Source organism: Orcinus orca, chromosome 19 (assembly GCF_937001465.1).
Source record: "Orcinus orca chromosome 19, mOrcOrc1.1, whole genome shotgun sequence".
Classification (NCBI taxonomy): Eukaryota; Metazoa; Chordata; class Mammalia; order Artiodactyla; family Delphinidae; genus Orcinus; species Orcinus orca.
Genome location: NC_064577.1, coordinates 39,183,963 through 39,189,716, shown reverse-complemented (window position 1 = coordinate 39,189,716; position 5,754 = coordinate 39,183,963). Strand labels below are relative to the sequence as shown.

At 45.7% G+C, this 5,754-nt stretch overlaps 1 long non-coding RNA gene across 1 annotated transcript; it reads left to right on the top strand.

Annotated features, from left to right (window-relative positions):
- Window positions 1-288: 288 nt before the first annotated feature.
- Window positions 289-5,101, top strand: LOC125962155 (uncharacterized). Its single transcript, XR_007473641.1, has 3 exons — window positions 289-345; window positions 1,744-1,805; window positions 5,015-5,101. It is a non-coding gene; the product is annotated as an uncharacterized LOC125962155 (long non-coding RNA).
- The last annotated feature ends 653 nt before the right edge of the window (window positions 5,102-5,754 follow it).

The following is a 5,754-nucleotide window of genomic DNA, read 5'->3' as shown; positions in this document are numbered from 1 at the left end:
AAATTCCCATGTGTTGATTCTGCCTTTATTCTGAGGAGAGATACAAAGATGAACAAAGACACAGACTAGTTGATTTCTAGCCTTGCGGAGAAGGCCGGCAAAGGAACAGTTACCCTACGATGAGGTCAAGTGTGCTGGGAACCCAACAAAAGGAGCATTTGAGAAACAGTTCAGAGGTTTCTCTCTAAGAAGAGAACAATGATCCTAACATCTTGTCTTCCTCGCTTTAATCTAAATAGTCCTGCTCTTAACCATATTTTACATTTAGGAGGCGCCTAATCTGAGGAATTTCAACCAGCCAGTCATGAAGCAAATAATATCCACTGAATACAGACAAGTGTCCAGGTACCTGCTCTTTGTTTTCCTTTCTAACACCCCAGAGTGTTAGGCATTGACTGACCCATTGGACTGGGTGGGTCTGAGAAGCCCAAGGACTCAGGGCTAACTCTGACCTCAAGACACATGTCCCCCACCTCTCAGCTTTGCTTAATTGGGTTACAGGAATTAGTCTCGAGAAACAGAGAAACTACATTCTCCTCACTCCTAAGCCTCTAAAGAAGAGGTCAAGCGAGGTCACCCCTGCTTGACCTGGTGAGGATAGCCAAGCAAGGAAAATAGCTTCTTGGAGGATATGATAGGGCAGGCCAGTGCAGGGTAGACAGGAAAAGACAACAGAAGTCAGATCTGGGACAGCTGGAGGAGGAGGCCCCCAAACGGTGCCTGGCACATAGGAGGCACCTACTAATTATTTACGGATTGCATGAATGAATCTCAGAGGTTGGGGGCGGGGACTCATTTTCAGAGAAATGCAATTAAAACTGCAGTGAGAAACCATCTTTCACCTACGGGATAGGCAAAGACCAGAAAGCTTGAGAAGATTTTGTGTTAGTGAGGGTGTAGGAAATAGACCTTTGCATGCCCTGCTGAGGCAGCAATAAATGGGTAGCTTCTGTGCAAGGCGATCTAGCAATATCGATCAACATTATAAATGTGTGTAATTGGCAGGCGAGCAATTTCACTTCTGAGGATTTATCCTGCAGGTACCCATGTGTGCAAAGTGGCCTGTGTACAGTTGCTTATAATTGTAGAAGATAAAAAATAACAAGGAGCTGGCAAAGTTGATGATGGTTTATCCATCCAATTAAGTATCATGAATTATAGTATGGATGGATCTGCAAGATAGATTACTTCAAAACACTAGAGGAAGAATAGCTGGTGTAGTATGGTACCATTTGTGTGAACAATAAAAAACAGTGTGTGCATGTTTGTAGGCTATCATTTGTGTGGGAAGAAAAATACATATTTGCTTACATAACATAGAATATCTGGAGAAGGAAACAGGAGAAAACTTCCTCGGTTTGCCTCCAGGAGCGCGATCTGGGTAGTTGTGGAGCAGGTACATTGTATAGATGCTCATTTGTACCTTTAAAATTTTACACTGTGTACAAGTAGTACTTAGTAAAACTTTTTTTTTTTTTTTTTGCGGTACGCGGGCCTCTCACTGTTGTGGCCTCTCCCGTTGCGGAGCACAGGCTCCGGACGCGCAGACTCAGCGACCATGGCTCACGGGCCCAGCCGCTCCGCGGCATGTGGGATCTTCCCGGACCGGGGCACGAACCCGCGTCCCCTGCATCGGCAGGCGGACTCTCAACCACTGCGCCACCAGGGAAGCCCACGAAAACATTTTTAATATAAATAAATTAAAAAGAAGAGAGAGAGACTTATGGCTGTTTCCTCCAACAGGGTTCCCGGGGCAGCACGGTCCCTCCGAGCTGGTCTACAGCGCCCCCTGCTGCTGTTTATGAGTAAGTACTGAAAAGTGGGTGTAGGGGGGTGACCCGCAGTGGATTCGAGGGAACGCGAGGCCTCTTCGGGGGGAAAAACAAAGAAGAAAGAATAGTGTACGCTGTTGGAGCTGCGGGAGGTGAGAAAGGAAGGACAGGGTGTGCCCTTTGGCATCTGAGGTATAGCAGGAGGGGCACCGGAAATGAGCAGTCCTGGGTTCAAGTTCTGATTCTGCCCTCGCTGGCTGTGTGCCCTCGGACACACGACCCTCTTAATAAGTCTCAGCTCTTGCCCTGTAAATAAGGCTAATAATTTCTACCCCTAGGGTTGTTGTGAAGATCAAATAGGGTACAGAATGTGAACAGTGGTTTAGAATTGGAAACGTGCTATAAAAATGCTAAGGAATTATTTTAAATTAGCCCCCCTCATTTTATGAGAAAATAAGAGGTAGTATAGGACAGTGGTTAAGACGAGGACTCTGGAGCCAGAACTGCCTGAGTTGTAAGCCCAGCTCCACCACCGCCCACTGGATGGAACCATCTAGGGTAAATTACTTGCTTTGAAGACCTCCATTTTTCCATCTGTGAAATCGGGTTAACAACATTTCCAAAGGATTGTTGTGAGGATTGAGTGAATACGAACATGTAAAGCATTTGGTATCGTGTCTGGCACACATTAAGTTCTAGGTAAGCATCTGCTATTACTGATTTCTTATAATGCATGCAGTGCTTATGTGCTTCATGTAGGTGCTTGATAAATGTTAGCTAGTCTTACCATTTTATATGTGAAGAAATTGAGGCTTGGAGAGGGGATGTGACTTGCCCAAGCCACCCAACTAACGAATATAATAATTCCAGAACCTTCTGGACATGAGTGCTCTAGTTTAGAGGGAATTTCCAGGTGGGGCTGTGCTTAATCCTGGCAACCTGAATTAGAGCTGGATGGATCCCTTAACCACTGCACCACCAAGGAAATCCCCCTGTTCAGTTATTCTTTTGCTGAATCACTGGACTATAAGAATCTGAGGGCAGAATCAATGTACCTCTAGAATAGCAGTTTTTAGACTTTTAAAAATAATAACCCAGGGCTTCCCTGGTGGCGCAGTGGTTGAGAGTCCACCTGCCGATGCAGGGGACGCGGGTTCGTGCCCCGGTCCGGGAAGATCCCACATGCCGCGGAGCGGCTGGGCCCGTGAGCCATGGCCGCTGGGCCTGTGTGTCCGGAGCCTGTGCTCCGCAGCAGGAGAGGCCACAACAGTGAGAGGCCCGCGTACCACCACCAAAAAAAAAAAAATCAACCCATAGCAAGAAATACATTTTACATATGTCCCAGATCACATATACATATAAAAATATATAAGTGAAACAAAAGTTTCTCAAGACAATACTTACGGGCTTCCCTGGTGGTGCAGCGGTTAAGAATCCGCCTGCCAATGCAGGGCACACGGGTTCGACCCCTGGTCCAGGAAGATCCCACATGTTGTGGAACAACTAAGCCCATGCACCACAGCTACTGAGCCTGCGCCCTAGAGCCAGCGAGCCACAACTACTGAAACCTGCATGCCTACGGCCCGTGCTCCACAACAAGAGAAGCCACCGCAATGAGAAGCCCGCGCACTGCAACGAAGAGTAGCCCCCGCTGGCCACAACTAGAGAAAGCCCACACGTAGCAACGAAGACCCAATGCAGCCAAAAATAAATTAAAAAAAAAAAAAGAAGACAATACTTACTCTTCCTACCAGCCATGCACTCTGATCTTTCCTATTTGATTCTCTATTTTCTTTCTAAATGCCGGTTACATCTCACTAATTGATTTTACAACTCACTAATGTATTGTAACTTGCACTTTGAGAAACTGTTAACAAGCATGAGAAAAGGTATAAGAACCAAAAGCTGGGTTTGAGCCCCACTTCAGCCATTAGCTGTGTGGCCTCAGGCAAATTACTTTGTCTCTCTGGGCTTCATTTTTCTTATCTGGAAAATGAGGAAATTAGACTTAATGATTCCTTAACTTCCTTCCAGCATTAAGGTCTTTTAGCTCATCAATACCCCCAGTGCTCCACACACGCCCTCACCCCCCAAATACACTCAAACATAGCGTCCAAGATTGGGCTCCTGTTATCATTGATGGAATGAATATGTCATCTAGGAGGCCAGTCCGATAAAGTGTCATCTAATAAAAAGAGTTATTGATGTTAGTGCTCATCTAACATCTGCTTGGAGGAAAAGTCTTATAGCCATTTTACAAATCGTCAGTGCATTTGACCAAATTTGGTCATTATCATTACTTATTACCTCTCCGAAGTCTTTATCATGCAGTTAAATGATGATAATGGCTTGATAATTTACAGCAAACTGTAACCATGATGTTACAAAAAACTTATAAGCAGGTAAGAAAGATGCTATCATTATAACCCCCCTCCTTTTTTTAACAGATGAGAAAATGTACTAGGACCAAGTGTCTTGTCTGGTCACAAAAGTCACACGAGCTGCTAAGTGGCGTTGCTGCATTATGAACCCATGCCTTCTGCTTCCACATCTGGGGCCTCTGTCCCTGAGAACACAGATCCAGGACCACACCATCTCAGAGGTGGCCTGTCTTTCTGCACCTGTGAGGGAGAGGCGAGGCTGTGTGATTAGGGTTTGCTGATGTACCCCAACCCTGCCATGCCATACTCTGAAGCCCATCTGATCTGTGTTCCATTTATTTTCCTTTCCACTTTAATTAATTAATTTATTTATTTATTTTTGGCTGTGTTAGGTCTAAGTCTCTGCGTGTGGGCTCTCTCCAGTTGCGGCGAGCGGGGGCCACTCTTCATCGCGGTGCACGGGCCTCTCACTGCCGCAGCCTCTCTTGTTGCGGAGCACAAGCTTCAAATGCGCAGGCTCAGTAGTTGTGGCTCACGGGCCTAGTTGCTCCGCGGCATGTGGGATCCTCCCAGACCAGGGCTCGAACCCGTGTCCGCTGCACCGGCAGGCAGACTCTCAACCACTATGCCACCAGGGAAGCCCTTCCTTTCCACTTTAAAATGTGAGTCTCTTCTGAGGGAAAGCCAATCCACGTGTTTCTGAATTGTTTACACCTAATTTCTTCAAATAGCATTCTCTGACATCCCTGAGCTTCACAGTTTCTAGAAGACAGGACATTGGGAGATGCTGCGTGAGCAGATTGAGAAGAGATGGCACTCCCAAACACCCCCTTAGGAGAATTATGTCTCCCTTTCTTACAGTTGAGACTGCACCTGTCTTCAACTCCAGATACCAGCTCCAGCTCTAGCCAAGGAGACAGTTAAAACAGCTGGGCCAGCCAGCATGGGACTCCATCCAGAATATAGATTATAATGGAGCAAGGAATGACGTTGGTCCTTGATAGCTTGGTCAGGGCATGAAATAAGGTCCTGTGTGAGAGAAGAGGTGATTCTTTGGTGCTTATTGGCTATCCTAATCATATACTTCAGCAGGAGGGCTTAGATGTTTCCTCTAAGCAAACCTGACTATAACAATAGAAGTGAACTGGGATAACATGACGGGTAGCCCTTGATGGAGGGAATATATGGAGACAGCACAGCACTCTAGAAAGTGCTGTGTAGTCAGGCAGACTTGACTTCAAACTTGGATCTGACATTAAGCCCAGGCACTTTAGGTAAGTTGCTTTACCTCTGTGAATATATAGCATCAGTAAACCACCGCTCCAGACTGTTGTAAGAATTAAATGGCATGACAAGACAGTTAATAGACACTTAATAAATGACAGCTAATGGTTTCATATTATCTGAAATTAAAAGACTGTGCGTTGAATTCCCTCTTAATTTTCATTTAAATCATGCTACAGGCAGTCTCTATTGGACCCTGCTGAGTCCAATACGGAAATTTTGATAACCATCAATCAACAATAATTTAATGAGAACGTGACAGTGTAACTCCAGAGCCAGACGCTCTGAGGGTGGACTGGAGAAGAGAAAAAAAAGTA